Below are 15,956 nucleotides of genomic sequence, written 5' to 3'. Positions count from 1 at the left end.
CTTCTTCAGAGAAATGTCTGTTGAGGTCTTCTGCCCATTTTTGGATTGGGTTGTTTGTTTTTTTGATATTGAGCTTCATAAGCTGCTTGTGTATTTTGGAGAGTAATCCTTTGTCAGCTGCTTCATTTGCAAATATTTTCTCCCATTCTGAGGGTTGACTTTTGGTCTTGTTTATGGTTTCCTTTGCTGTGCAAAAGCTTTAAGTTTCATTAGGTCCCATTTGTTTATTTTTGTTTTTATTTCCATTTCTCTAGGAGGTGGGTCACAAAGGATCTTGCTGTGATTTATGTCATAGAGTGTTCTGCCTATGTTTTTCTCTAAGAGTTTTACAGTGTCTGTCCTTACATTTAGGTCTTTAATCCATTTTGAGTTTATTTTTGTGTATGGTGTTAGAGAGTGTTCTCATTTCATTCTTTTACATGTAGCTGTCCAGTTTTCCCAGCACCACTTATTGAAGAGACTGTCTTTTCTCCATGTATATTCTTGCCTCCTTTATCAAAGCTAAGGTGACCATATGTGTGTGGGTTTATCTCTGGGCTTTCCTGTTACATTGATCTATAGTTCTGTTTTTGTGCCCGTACCATACTGTCTTTATTACCATAGATTTGTAGTATAGTCTGAAGTCAGGGATCTTGATTCCTCCAGCTCCGTTTTTCTTTCTCAAGATTGCTTTGGCTCTTCAGGGTCTTTTGTGTTTCCATACAAATTGTGAAATTTTTTGCTCTAGTTCTGTGAAAAATGCCATTAGTACTTTGATACGGATTGCATTGAAACTGTAGATTGCTTTGGAAAGTGTAGTAATTATAACAATGTTAATTCTTCCAATCCAAGAACATGGTATATCTCTCCATCTGTTTGTATCATCTTTAATTTCTTTCATCAGTGTCTTATAGTTTTCTGCATACAGGTCTTTTGTCTCCTTAGGTAGGTTTATTCCTGGGTATTTTATTCTTGTGGTTGCAATGGTAAATGGGAGTGTTTCCATCATTTCTCTTTCAGGTTTTTCATCATTAGTGTATAGGAATGCAAGAGATTTCCGTGCATTAATTTTATATCTTGCTACTTTACCAAATTCATTGATTAGGTTTAGTAGTTTTCTGGTAGCATCTTTAGGATTTTCTATGTATAGTATCATGTCATTTGCAAACAGTGACAGTTTCACTTCTTTTCCATTTGGATTCCTTTTTCCTTTTTCTTCTCTGATTGCTGTGGCTAAAACTTTCAAAACTATTTTGAATAGTAGTGGTGAGAGTGGGCAGCCTTGTCTTGTTCCTGATCTTAGAGGAAATGGTTTCAGTTTTTCACCATTGAGAATGATGTTGGCTGTGGGCTTGTCATATATGGCCTTTATTATGTTGAGGTAAGTTTCCTCTATGCCTACTATCTGGAGGGTTTTTATCATAAATGGCTGTTGAATTTTGTTGAAAGCTTTTTCTGCACCTACTGAGATGATCATATGGTTTTTATCCTTCAATTTGTTAATATGGTATATCACATTGATTGATTTGCATATATTGAAGAATCCTTGCATTCCTGGGATAAACCCCACTTGATCATGGTGTATGATCATTTTAATATGCCGCTGGATTCTGTTTATTAGTATTTTGTTAAGGATTTTTGAATCTACGTTCATCAGTGATGTTGGCCTGTAATTTTCTTTTTTTTTGCAACATCTTTTTCTGGTTTTGGTATCAGGGTGATGGTGGCCTCATAGAATGGGTTCGGGAGTGTTCCTCCCTCTTCTATACTTTGTAAGAGTTTGAGAAAGATAGGTGTTAGCTCTTCTCCAAATGTTTGATAGAATTCACCTGTGAAGCCATCTGGTCCTGGGCTTTTGTTCGTTGGAAGATTTTTAATCACAGTTTCAATTTCAGTGCTTGTGATTGGTCTGTTTATATATTCTATTTCTTCCTGGGTCATTCTCGGAAGGCTCTGCTTTTCTAAGAATTTATCCATTTCTTCCAGGCTGTCCATTTTATTGGCATATAGTTGCTTGTAGTAATCTCTCATGATGCTTTGTATTTCTTCAGTGTCAGTTGTTACTTCTCCTTTTTCATTTCTAATTCTGTTGATTTGAGTCTTCTCCCTTTTATTCTTGATGAGTCTGGGTAATGGTTTATCAATTTTGTTTATCTTCTCAAAGAACCAGCTTTTAGTTTTATTGATCTTTACTACTGTTTCCTTCATTTCTTTTTCATTTATTTCTGATCTGATTTTTGTGATTTCTTTCGTTCTGCTAACTTTGTGGGTTTTGTTTTTCTTTCTCTAATTGGTTTATGTGTAAGGTCAGGTTGTTTGTCCACTGCCTCAGTTTTAGGATGGTTCATTGTCTATTCAGGTATTCCACAGATGCAGGGTCCATCAAATTGGTTGTGAAGATTTAATCTGCTGCTCCTGAGGCTGCTAGGAGAAATTTCCCTGTCTCTTCTTTGTTCATACAGCTCCTGGGGTTCAGCTTTGGTTTTGGCCCTGACTCTGCATGTAGGTCACCTGAGGGCATCTGTTCTTCGCCCAGACAGGATGGAGTTAAAGGAGTGGCTGATTAGGGGCTCTGGCTCACTCAGGCCAGGGTGTGGGGGAGGCAGAGGGAGGGGTACGGAATGCAGGGCGAGCCTGCGGTGGCAGAGGCCAATGTGACGTTGCAACAGTCTGAGGCACGCTGTGTGTTCTCCTGGGGAAGTTGTCCCTGGATCACAGGAACCTGGCACTGGTGGGCTTCACAGGATCCCAGGGAGGGAATGTGTGAATTGTGACCTGTGCTTGCACACAGGCTTCTTGGTGGCTGCAGCAGCAGCCTTAGCATTTCATGCCCGTCTCTGATGTCCACGCTGATAGCCATGGCTCATGCCCATCTCTGGAGCTCATTTAGGCGGTTCTCTGAATCCACTCTCCTCGCGTACCCCAAAACAATGGTCTCTTGCCTCTTCGGCAGCTCCAGACTTTTTCCCGGACTCCCTCCCAGCTAGCTGTGGCACACTAACCCCCTTCAGTCTGTGTTCATGACCCCAGTCCTCTCCCTGGGATCTGACCTCCGAAGCCGGAACCTCAGCTCCCAACCCCAACCTGTTCTGGCTAGCGGGTGAGCAGACAAGCCTTTTGGGCTGGTGAGTGCTGGTTGGCGCTGATCCTCTGTGTGGGAATCTCTCCGCTTTCCCCTCTGCAGCCCTGTTGGTGTGCTCTCCTCCATGGCTCTGAAGCTTCCTCCACGCCCACCCCCCCGTCTCCACCAGTGAAGGGGCTTCCTAGTGTCTGGAAACTTTTCCTCCTTCACAGCTCCCTCCCAGAGGTGCAGGTCCCATCCCTATTCTTTTGTCTCTGTTTTTTCTTTTTTCTTTTGCCCTACCCAGGTACGTGGGCAGTTTCTTGCCTTTTGGGAGGTCTGAGGTCTTCTGCCAGCATTCAGTAGGTGTTCTGTAGGAATTGTCCCACACGTAGATGCATTTTTGAGGTGTTTGTGGGGAGGAAGGTGATCTCCACATCTTACTCCTCTGCCATCTCGAAGGTCCCTCCTATAACTTTTTATTTACAGTGTATTTTGTCTGATATTAGTATAGCCACCCCAGCTCTCTTTAGATTACTATTTTTCATGGGCTATTTCTTCCATCCTTTCACCTTCAACTTGTATGAGTCCAAAGTGGGTCTTTTATAGACAGTGTGTAGTTGGATCATGTCTTTTATCCATTCTGTCAATCTCTGCTTTTTGACTGGCAAGATTAATCCATCTACTTTTAAAGTAATTACTGATAAGGAAGTACTTCTGCCATTTTGCTCTTTGTTTTCTGTATGTCTTATACCTTTTTGTCCCTCATTTTCTCCATCACTGCTTTCATGTTTGATTTCCTTCTCTCTCCATTTTTCTTTGTGCGTGTGTACATTTCTTAGGGGTTATGGTGACAATGTGTTTTAACAAGTCAAGCTAAAGACCTCACACTACGTGTCATATGTTGAGCCCTGTGCTGTGTGTGTTTTAGTGGCATCTCCTCAACATTCTATAGCTCCTGAAGTAAGCAGTGGTGATTGAGACCAAAGTGATCACAGCCAGGGGTTGACCTCAGTGAGTTTCTTATATTTATCCATTTTACAGAAGAAGAAACTGGGGCTTAGAGGTTTTGAGAGATTGAGTGACTTGCCAGGTTTACAGAGGGGTCACTGAGCTGGGTGGCAGAAGGGTGAGGCTGAGGAAAGTGTTGGAGAGTTGGAGGCAGGAGTCCCTGGACCTGATACTAAGCAGGGCTTAGTGCAGCAGATATGTGTGGATCAGTGTGGCAACTGGACAGTGCTACAAGAGGAAAGTGCAGAGCCCTGCCTCTGCCTCCTAGTGACAGTGGCCTAAGCAGCTGCATGCTTTAGGTGCTGAATCACAAACTTTGTACTTACTCAGCTCCTTCCCAGCTAGGCCAGCATCTCTGGGCCTCGTCAAGTTCCTGGCCAGGCTGACCATGGCGTGCCTCCCTGGAGGAGTTGAGGTTTGCACTCTGACCCAAGATGGATCCCTGGTAAGTAGTTGGGTCTTGCTTCCTTGGAATTTGTTTCTGGAAAGGGAATAATATTTACAGTTGAGCATGTGGGGGAAAGTGCATGTGGGGAATGTTGGAGACAGATTTAACTGGGGTCCCAGCAAGCTACTCAACTCCCAGGAATGGGGTATGGTCAGGACTTGTTTCTGCAGCACTGGTCTCAGAGGAAAGGACAGTGATGCTGACACTGGTAGGGCAAGGCCAGGCAGCACAGACTAGGGGACAGCTGTATTGCCCCCAGGGCAGATTCGCAGAAGAGCTTTCAGGTCTAACTAGGAAGATCCTGTAGGTCCTTAGGTTCCCAGCCAGACCATGCTTTCCTGTACCATATCCCAATGGGAAGATCATGCCATGTCCTCAGGGTACTGCTTATGCTCAGGATGAGACATGAGAAGTGATGGTTGTAGATTTTAAGAAGCAAACCAACAGGTTGTGGTCAAAGAAAAACTTAGTGCAACAGTATCAGTAGTGGGTTGATGGTTCCCAGGATGCATGGGGACTAGCTGGCAGGAGCTTCTGAACACGTGGCCAGCCTCACTGGGGAAGGGGGTATATGGGTGCTATCCCTGACCCCCAGGCCCTTCTGGAGGTGGGGTAGGATCCAGCCCTGTAGTTACCATGGGAAGAGCTTATAAAAGTGACCTTCTGGGGCTTCCCTGGTGGCGCAGTGGTTGAGAGTCCGCCTGCCGATGCAGGGGACACGGGTTCATGTCCCGGTCTGGGAAGATCCCACATGCTGCAGAGCGGCTGGGCCCGTGAGCCATGGCCACTGAGCCTGCGTGTCTGGACCCTGTGCTCTGCAACGGGAGAGGCCACAACAGTGAGAGGCACACGTACCGCAAAAAAAAAAAAAAAAAAAAAGTGACCTTTTGCAGGAGGAAGCTTACCTTGGATTGGGACGTAGATGGGTGCCAAGCAGCAGAGAGAGATGGCACCCTACCCCTGGCCTTTCTGGGTTCCCCATGGTCCCAAACCCTCTCCTAACCACCCAAGGGCCGGCAGCATCTACTCCTTGGGGTGCATCTGTGTCACGACAATTGGAGGGGCTGCCACAGAACAAGGGTGGGTAGGTGGTAGGTGCTCCCCTGTGCCTGCCTCATCTGGCCTGGGTTATCCTTTGGTGAGGTGCTCTAGGCTTGGGGCATGGGGTTCACGGGGTTGCAGCAGGACAGCTGAAGCCATTGCCACTTCTTCTGTGCTGGGACAGCCGTGATTCGGAGTGCCCAGGGGTCCCAGGACACAGACCCCAACCAGTGGTGAGGAAGCCACAGCCTAATGGACGCACCTCACTGCTGTCCCTTCTTCTCAGACAGCTCTCCATCATGCTCATGGTGGTGCAGTTGAACCCGCTCGTCCAAAGGTCATGAAGAACTGGAGCGCTTCAAGAAGCAGTAGCAGCTGGAGCAGCTGAGCCCAGCCAAACTGCTGCTGCTGAGCAGGAACAGGGGCCCCTGGGCCAACTGGCTCCAGGTGTACAGGTGGGGCCAGCCATGCGGCCTGGCAGCCAGCAAAGCTCCAAGTTGTCGGGGTGCCAACTGTCACCATTTCCCCATGAGGCGGCCACAGATGAACCCCGCCCCCCATGCAGGGAGCCAAATGCGGGAGGGGTGGGAGTGAGGGGCTGAATTTTCGGGAAAACCAGAATCCCAGAGTTCCACTAGGAAGAAAGAGAAGCGCGCTGCCGCCGCCGTTGCCTGGAGCACTGAGCGCATGCGCATCATGTAAGCTGAGCGCCCCTCCCGCGGAACTACAGCGCGCAGAGTGCCGGTCTACACTGCCGAGCCGAGAACCTGCACATCTCAGAGGCAAGGAAATCCCTGTCCCTTGTCTGTCCCTCTCTTCATTTTCTGAATAGTGCCTTCAGATGGCCAAAAATTGTTAATTTTGACAAAGGTTAATTTGTCATTTTTTTCCTTTAAGTTTTGTGTATTTTCTGTTCTATCAAAGAAATATTTGCTAACCTGAGGTTACGTTTTTTCCCCCAAGTTTTCTTTTAGATATTTCTGATTTTAGCTCTTATATACAACTCTGTATAATCCGTTTGAAATTACTTTTTATATGTGTCATGATGTAGGAGTGAAGGTTATTTATTTATTTTTGTGGTACGTGGGCCTCTCACTGCTGTGGCCTCTCCCGTTGCGGAGCACAGGCTCCGGACGCGCAGGCTCATTGTCCATGGCTCATGGGCTCAGCCGCTCCGTGGCTGTGGGATCTTCCCGGATCGGGGCAGAAACCTGCGTCCCCTGCATCGGCAGGCGGACTCTCAACCACTGCGCCACCAGGGAAGCCGGAAGGTTATTTATTTTTTTCCACATGAGTATACAGTTACTTCAGTATCCTTTGTTGGAAAGACCGTACTATTCCCACTGAATTATCTTGTCACTTAAAAAAAAAAAATCAAATTGAATCCATATGTGTGTGTGTCACCATGTGGGCCCATGCAAACACTCCTTTTTGTTCCAATAACATATATTTAATATCTATGCTTGTGACAATACCATACTGTCCTGATTACAGTATAACAATAATGTACTGCAACTCCTTAACTTTGTTTTTTAATTTTAAAATTTATGTTGCCTTTTGTAATGTCAATATTTTTATTTATAAAAATTGGGAATAAGCTAGTCAGGTTCTTTAAAAGGCCTGCTGAGATTTTGTTTGGGATAGTGTTATATCTATAAATCACTTTGGGGAGAATTATCACTTTTACAAAACCGAGTCTTACAAATCATGAAAAGAATGTAGTTTGCCATTTGCTTGGGCCTTCCTTAATTATGTTCAGTAATATTTTGTAGATTTTAGTGTATAGGACTTGCACATCTTTGTTAATATTATTCTTATTTTCTTTTAATGATACTATGAATGGTTAAAAACCATTAATTATAATTTATTTTGGAATACTCACTTCAAGTATATATAAATAAATTAGTTGTTGTAAATTGATTTCCTATTCTACAAATTTACTAAATCTACTTAGTTAATTCTAGTAGAATTTTATAATTGTTTTTTTTTTTTTTTTTTTTTTTTTTTTTTTTTTTTTTGCGGTACGCGGGCCTCTCACTGTTGTGGCCTCTCCCGTTGCGGAGCACAGGCTCCGGATGCGCAGGCTCAGCGGCCATGGCTCACGGGCCCAGCCGCTCCGCGGCATATGGGATCCTCCCAGACCAGGGCACGAACCCGTATCCCCTGCATCGGCAGGCGGACTCTCAACCACTGCGCCACCAGGGAGGCCCTTATAATTGTTTTAGTATTTTCTATATATACAGTAATGCAGTTTGAATATAGTTTTTTTAAACTCCTTTTCCAATAAGTTTACTATTTATTTGTTTATTTTTGCCTCATTCTTGTGTTACTGTAACATATTTATATTAGCTTCCTTGAAGTCTTTTACTGCTAAATTCAAAATCTGAGTCCTCTTGAAATTAAGTTTTTATTTATTGGTTTTTCCTGCTGAAGGTGGGGCAGAATTTTCTGTTTCTTTGCATGTCTAGTAATTTTATTTTTTATTATTTTCTTATTCAGATATAATGGACATATTACATTGTGTAAGTTTATGGTGTGTAATATCTTGGTTTTATACATTTATATATTGCAATACAATTATCACCATAGTGTTAGCTGACACCTCTAACATGTCACATAATTATAACTTTTTTGGTGGTGAGAACAATTAAATTCTAGTCTCTCAGAAACTTTGAAGTTTATAATACAGTATCATTGACTATAATCACTATGCTGTGCATTACATCTCAGGGACACATCTACTTACTAGTTGCAAGGGAGATGTTGTTTAAGGGTAGTACTTTTGTTCAAAACTTTGGGCATTTTATATAGTTGGTTGCTGCTTTTTAGTAGAAAATATACTTATTAATATTTAAGATTTGCCTGCACAGTTCCTGTTGTTATTGTTTTTGCCTGACTCTGTATGTCTCTCCTGTACACAAGTCGTTTAGTTTCTGTGTAATATGATTTGTTACTTTCAATATTCACATCTTGGAGTTTTGTTCCCAATTATCTATAATGATAATATTCTGTCTCTCATAATGTTCATTTCTTTGTCCTTTCTTTTCCATTCTAAGAGCTTTTCCTCAAACTTGCTCAACAACTGATGAGTTGTTTTAGTGGTTTATTGCATTTTTTTGTTGTTTCTATTGTTTTGTTTTTAGTTTGTTTTTTGTGTTGATTGGATTAATTCTGCTCTTTACTCTTTTTAGTATAGATTTGAATAGATTTGTCATTTCCATGACATTTTTCCTTATTTCTTCTATTGAGTATTTAATATTTTCTTGCTTTTTAATATTATCCAGCTTTCTCCTGGTTATTTTAGATGTTATGCATTGAAGCCACATTCTTGTTATCTATTAAAGAAAAAAGACTACAAGATTATCCAATATTAGGGAGTAGGGAGTACCTGTTTACCTTTCAACCTCCTAACAAGGTTTTGTTTTGTTTTTTTAAAAATTTTTATTGGAGTATAGTTGCTTTACAATGTTGTGTTAGTTTTCACTGTACAACAAAGTGAATCAGCTATAATGTATACATATATCCCCTCTTTTTTGGATTTCCTTCCCAGTTAGGTCACCACAGACCATTGAGTAGAGTTCCTTGTGCTATACAGTAGGTTCTCATTAGTTATCTATTTTATACATAGTATCACTAGTGTATGTATGTCAATCCCAATCTCTCAGTTCATCCCACCCCCTCCCTTTCCCCCTTAGCATCCATATGTTTGTTCTTTACATCTGTATCTCTATTTCTGCTTTGTAAATAAGATTGTCTATACCAGTTTCTTCAGATTCCACATATATGCATTAATATACGATATTTGTCTCTCTCTTTCATACCTACTTCACTCTGTGAGTCTCTAGGTCCATCCACGTCTATACAAAGGACCCAATTTCGTTCCTTTTTATGGCTGAGTCATATTTCATTGTATACATGTACCACATCTTCTTTATCCATTCCTCTGTTGATGGACATTTAGGTTGTCTCCATGTCCTGGCTATTGTAAATAGTGCTGCAGTGAATGTTGGGGTACATGTGTCTTTTTGAATTATGGTTTTCCCTGGGCTTTTTCACTTTGTTTTTCAATTCTCCAGCTAGAAGTGAACTCAAGAAATGCCAAACTTCTAGCACAATTCCTTGATTTTAGCACTTTAATTTTTTTATTCTTTTCTACTGATGTCTTCCTTTTATTCTGTTTGCCTGGCTTTCAAGTTCTTAAAGCTTTTGTGTGTACACAAAGTCATAATTCTCTTCCACTTCATGACTGGACATCTCTAAATATACAATGCTACCACCAGTCAGTTCCTAATTTCAGCGTGTCACTTGTGATATTTTCAACTACCTACCCTACTTTTAAAATACACCATGAATGTGGAGAATATGGAATTTCAGAGGTTGAAGGGAGGGATCATCTTAACTTACAAGTCAATTCCCTATGTGAGGGAGGAAATGTCTGCCATCTTCTCTGAGCATTCTGTGCCCCAAATTTCTGGGTCAGCAGATGGTGGGTAATAGATATAAGAATGAAACAACTTTCTAACTTTTTCCTTAGTGGCTTCTCATGAAGCAATTGTGGTACGTGCTGTAAGTTCAATTTCAGCTAGGTTTTTCAGATTTGGATGCCATATCTTATCATTAATAAGAGATTCCCCTTCATATTGTCAATTTGTTTACCAGTCTTTCTTTTTCCAAGTTGCTGAGAGTTTTCATTTTTCTATATATCCATGCATAAAAAATTTGGAAACTCTACAGTGGTGAATGCTCAGCCATTTGTCATTTTGATCTAGGTGTGTCTAGAGATACATTTGAAAGCTTTATCATGATTGAACCGTATCTATTCCCTTTGACAGAAAACTCTCCTTGATTTTATTTTGTGAGGTTATGTGGGGAAGCTGTGCTATAAATCCTTCATCCTCTTCTTGTTCTTTCATAAGCCCTCTTTACTCAGTAAAACTTTGATTTCAGAGTTTTTGAAGTCTATTTCCAAAAATCTTGCTACCAAGACTGCATCCAAAGAGATTATAAGAACTGGACTCATACTTTTGACAAGATTTCAAGTAATTTATAGCATTTAAAACAAGACATTTTACCTCATTGTGTTCTGTTGCATTGTGGATGAAGGGGTATAAATTAAAGATGTAAATTAATGTGATTTAAAAAATTAAGTAGTAGCTAAAGAGGAATTACTAGTTTTAGTAATTATTATGTTGATTTCTGTGTTCTCTGCAAGGCTTTAGATTTGATTAAGGATGGGTAGCTCTTCTCATCAGTGATTCATTTGTGCTAGCAATAAATAATTATTCCATTAACTCTTAGTACGGTGTTAATTTATGTAGATTAAATTTGATATCTTTTGCCTTTGTTACTTAGAGCTTGCTGTAAGACATGACAAATAGGGTTAAGAGCCTCAAGCTCTCCTTTTGTTTTCTTCAGTTATTGCTTGTATGAGTCTGACCAGGTATCTTTATTTTTTCTAATACAAATTCTGCATCTTAGAATGCTGATAGAATACCTGCATTGCCTTTTTCATGTCTCCCACCCCTAGGATTGAATATGGTAGTATATGAGATAAATTTAGGCTATAGAGTGATATCAAAATGGATGTCATTACCATAAGTAATATTAACCATCCAGTTTATAGAATGATTCTGGATATACACTTACTCATTAGATATGTGGAGAAGTGTATCTAACTGCAGTTAAATCCTTACAATATCCTTCCAAATGACTCCCTTGATTTCAGTCACTCCACATGCCATTTCACCTTAGACCATTCCCTCACTGTTCATTTTTTATGTTTCTTCTTATTGCCAGTAGAAAAACTTTAAAATGTCTTAGCATGGCAAGTTGAGTACTTCATAAAATTTCTTCTTATAAGTTCATATAATCTTATCTCTTGCTACTGAACCCTCTTCTTCTGCTATTCTTTATGTATTTTGTATTTTGTAGGTACCAAACTGCTTGTTAACACCTGGACATGCCAGGGTCTTTCTTGACTTGTCTTTACTCACAGCCTTCAATATCACTGAAGTAATCTAACTTTTTTTGTTTGTCCCTGCAAATCCAGGGTCAAATATTACCCTATCTGGGACTCATGCTACATTTGCTAAGGTCAAATTTAAATGCTAACTCTATAGAGCCCGCTAATCATTGTGTATATATTCTCCTAAATGTACCTAGTTGTGTTGTGAATTGTGTGTTCCATCTATCATTAAGTAATGAAAGCTTTGAGAGCAGAAACCAGTTGTTCTCAAATTTGACATAAATGCAGAATACACTTCTGGCAAATAAACGAGTTAAAATCGTGTACATTCATATAGTTGAATGATACTAAGCAGGTAATTTAACTTTATATCAATTTGCACATTTATAAAATTGAAATTATAATGTATAGGGAAAAAGCTTGTTCATGCAATTAAATATCATTTATGTTATTATTATTATTGTTAGTATTTTTAAAACCTGTTGGTCACAGTATTCATTTGCTTCTCCTACCACACTGTATTCAGCACTCTGCTCAGATATACGATAAGTGTTTGTTGAAAAAAATTCTCAGAAATTTGACTATATGCCTCTTCAGCTGTGTTTTACAATATCATTTGTTGAAAGGTGTATACTCACTGCTCTAATAGACTCATAAAATGGACTACACTTAAAGGACATTTATAGTTAGGTACTGGTCTTACATTTCAATTAGGAATTGGGTTGCTGATAAAATATTTAAAGCAAGAAGAACTTGATATTAAGTTTTACTTTAGGTAGTAACCAAGTTAAACACTGCATCTAAGTAAAAGTAATACTCTATTTACTGTGGAATTGCAATAAGCACTTGGTGACACTCTTGCTATTGTATTCTCATCAGGCATGACCTTCCATTCTGCAAAGTCTTCAAAATACTGAATGAACTGGCCATTCATTGATTATACCTTCATACTAATGCAGTGTAATGTTTCACATGCAATTAGGACACATTACTTTGAAGAATAAAGTGGCAGAATGAATCTCACTGGGCTGTTAAAAGCCAATAACACTGCACAAAGTATTGGATTATTTGATGTTAAAATGAGCACATGTTTTATTGGTATTGCCTACTTTCTTTTTCAGACTTTTAAGATATATGTTAATTAGGCAATGTGAAGAGCCATAGTAGAAAGTTCCTGAATAAAAAGGGAACCGAAAAAAGGATTACTGTGCTAGGAGTCAGGATGTCCAATTTAGACTTAGCTGTGCTACTGGCTAAATGTTTTCCTAAGAGGTACTTCACCCCTATGAGCCTCAGTGTCTCTCTAAGTCGAAAGAGAATTGACTTGTAACTTCAATAGTGATTACCTTTGTAATCATTAAAACCTTTGTAATAGAGAGACATTAAATATATCTATTATGTATACCTTTATATTTATGTCTTTATGTGTACATAGCTGTATCTATCTCTTTATCACATGTATCCCTATATATGTATACCTAAATACAGATATGTTTGCATTTCTATTTGTGTGCATAGATGTAATATAGCTTAACAGTGTTTAATATAGAGCATCATTATATCCTATAATTTTATTTTTGGAACATAATACACAGTTTATTCTCCAATTAGACCATTCTGAGGATAATAACAAATAAAGAATCTTCGGTTTACAACACATAGAGTCTTGAAAAAACGCTCAATGGTTTATTTGGAAAATGTGCTTGAGTGTTGTTAAACAAAAATTACATTACAATTTAAAAACACAAAACAAACCATCTGATTTAATTGAACTCAAGAGATGCAAAGATGTCCATCTAATTTACCATATCATTAAGTAGATAAAGGCTATTGACTTATATAATTGGTAGTTGTTTTTTTTTGTTTCAAAATGTACTTCAGTCATTACTTTCTGAGCAAAGAATCTTTTACTTCAGTACTCTTAGCTATAGAACAATAATTACATTTCTCAATTTACAATCATACAATATCTTGTATTAATAGAACATCTTGTGAGTAAACTTGGTGCAGTGTAGAACCCATAAGAGTGCATGCATCAGAAAGTGCTCATTTCTGTGAAGTGTTTAGAAAGAACCCTCAAAAAGGGAATCAACGAGTGCATTTATCCATAATTTATGAACTAAAACTCCAGTATGATGGGTTCTATACATTAATGGAATGTAGCTGAAAATTATAGACTCAGTTCTTAATTCAGTAACTTGTTATCTTTAGACTTTTTTCAGAGCACAAAAAAAGTTTTCTAAGTTCTTATCCTCAACTAACTTCATATCTTGATTTAGAGATAAAATAATGGAACTTAAAATATTAGTTAATACAAATGACCAATATATTTGGGTGAAATTGGTGTGTCACAAACTTTAATATTCTTAGGGAATGCCTAAGGATATTGATAAAATGAAGATTTCTGATTCAGTAAGTTTCAGTAAGTCTTCTAGATGATGACAAAGCAGTTGCTCCCTGGCCCCATACTCTGAGTAGCAAAGTATATGCTTTAAATGATGGCTAATCTACTCTGTATGTTAAAGGGGTTTATAAGAAAGAGAAAATTAAAACTGAAAGAATTTCAAAGGGAGAGAAATGTTCTCTTGAGGAAGGAACTTGTAATGTTGCAGCAAATTTAAGGATTAGCTAGCTATTTTCCAAAGAGATTGACGGTCATTTATGAAGTAACTATATCCTGAGTAAAAACATCTTTCAAGGGCTCTTGGATATAGAGTCTAGGGAGAAAACTAATATCAAGAGACTCAAAATACTGTCATAGTTGCCTTCTTACAATGGGATTATACAGAAGCACTGTGATTAGGATAAGGACTTGGTCCTGGTCCAAGGCCATGCCACAGCAAGTCTATTAGTTTACAGATCCAACCATTGGCTGTTTCACCTATTCCTGAGTGTATAATTAGAGAAGGTAAAGTTAGCACAACACTGACATTTGGTCCCCTGACCTATGCAGTAAGAACTACTATTGGGGAAAAGGCAAATGAAAGTCTTTAAAGCTTCCCTCCTTTGACAGATTAATGAAACTGAAACAACATTGTATCACAGGTGTAATGACAGAAATTAGAACCACTCATAATATACAGACTTAAAGAATGCAGCACTGACTGTGCCCATCATATTTGTTTTTATTTTATTAGAATTACCTATGCAAAACCCTGATGAATTATAGCAGAAGATAATTAAACTTAGTGAGCATGCTGGGATAACTCCTCTAAAAAAGGGGGTGGCAATATATTTCATTTTGAATCTCCAACAATTAAAAGAAGCACAGTGTTTAATCAGCTTCTTTTGAGTTTTAGAAAGATTGTATACAGTACTCTTTGGGAATACTCTTCTGATATATTTGCCATGTGACTCAGAAGGTTGTCATTTTTGAGAAGGCTCTGCAGCAGGTTCAGGCTGTGGTCCAAGAGGTATTTATGGAATATAAATATGCCTTGTGAGGTTCCTGACAAGTCATGATAGGGTATCTCAGTGCAGACCTCTAGGTTCTGGAGCAAGGGCACATCCCTCCAGGCTTAATGTGTAGCCTCTTCAAAACTATATTTTAAAAATATTTCTTAATCATGGATAATGGAGCAACCATACCACTGTTAGTGATGATTTGTGTCCCTTCCCTTGGTCTGAGCAAATTACCCACAGAGGACATCTCTCAGAGCCTTTCACATTAAGAGGATTCTACCTTTCTTAGAAGTCATTTTGACAATCATCTTGTGTTCATTCATGCTTCTTGAGGACCTCATCCCAATCTAATAAGTTAACAGTTATATCTTTCAAATATATAGTACTGCATAGTTTTCTCCATATTGATCTTTTCATAAGAAACACTCCAGGAACTCAAATAACATGTTTATGTAATAGATTCCAAAACTCAGTATTATTTATAACAAATATTTTGCTTTAATAATAATCTTGGTGCTAGCATTATAATGTTTTCTTGATGAATTTTGAACTTCACAATTTGTAGAACAGCATGCTAATGATAGACATTTCTCAATTAATATTAGAGCATGTTGTCATATATTTAACACTACAACACTAATAAGCATGCTACTGTCCAAAAATGTTGTAGTAGGGATTTAGAAAAAATAAATAAATACTTGAAAAATTATGCAGACATGATATATTTTTTCATGACTATCCAGGGAGTAGTAAGATTTCTTCCACTGAAATAATTGAATTTATTTTTTTTCAAAGAAAGAATGAGAGAGAGACAGACAGGGAATGAATGAAAGCACTTGCAATAAGACTGAAGGCTTGGACTCTTGTTCCAGTTCTGCCATTTATTTTAGTCTTGGGCAAGTCACTTCACCTCTTTATGTCTTACAGGATTTTGTGTAGAACGAGAAAGAATACATAAAGTTCTTTGTAAATAATTAAATTAGATTATTACAATACTAAAGATACCTTTTAAAAGTAATATAATCCTTACAACCCAAAATGTGTAATGT

At 38.8% G+C, this 15,956-nt stretch overlaps 1 pseudogene; it reads right to left on the bottom strand.

The window, feature by feature from the left end:
- LOC132490485 (dysbindin-like) overlaps positions 1–4,441 on the bottom strand; it is a 128,761-nt pseudogene extending 124,320 nt beyond the window's left edge.
- Between the last annotated feature and the right edge of the window lie 11,515 nt (positions 4,442–15,956).

This window comes from Mesoplodon densirostris, chromosome 5 (assembly GCF_025265405.1).
Source record: "Mesoplodon densirostris isolate mMesDen1 chromosome 5, mMesDen1 primary haplotype, whole genome shotgun sequence".
In the NCBI taxonomy this organism is placed as follows: domain Eukaryota; kingdom Metazoa; phylum Chordata; class Mammalia; order Artiodactyla; family Ziphiidae; genus Mesoplodon; species Mesoplodon densirostris.
Note: the sequence above shows the minus strand (reverse complement) of the source record. Positions and strands in the feature narration are given on the sequence as shown.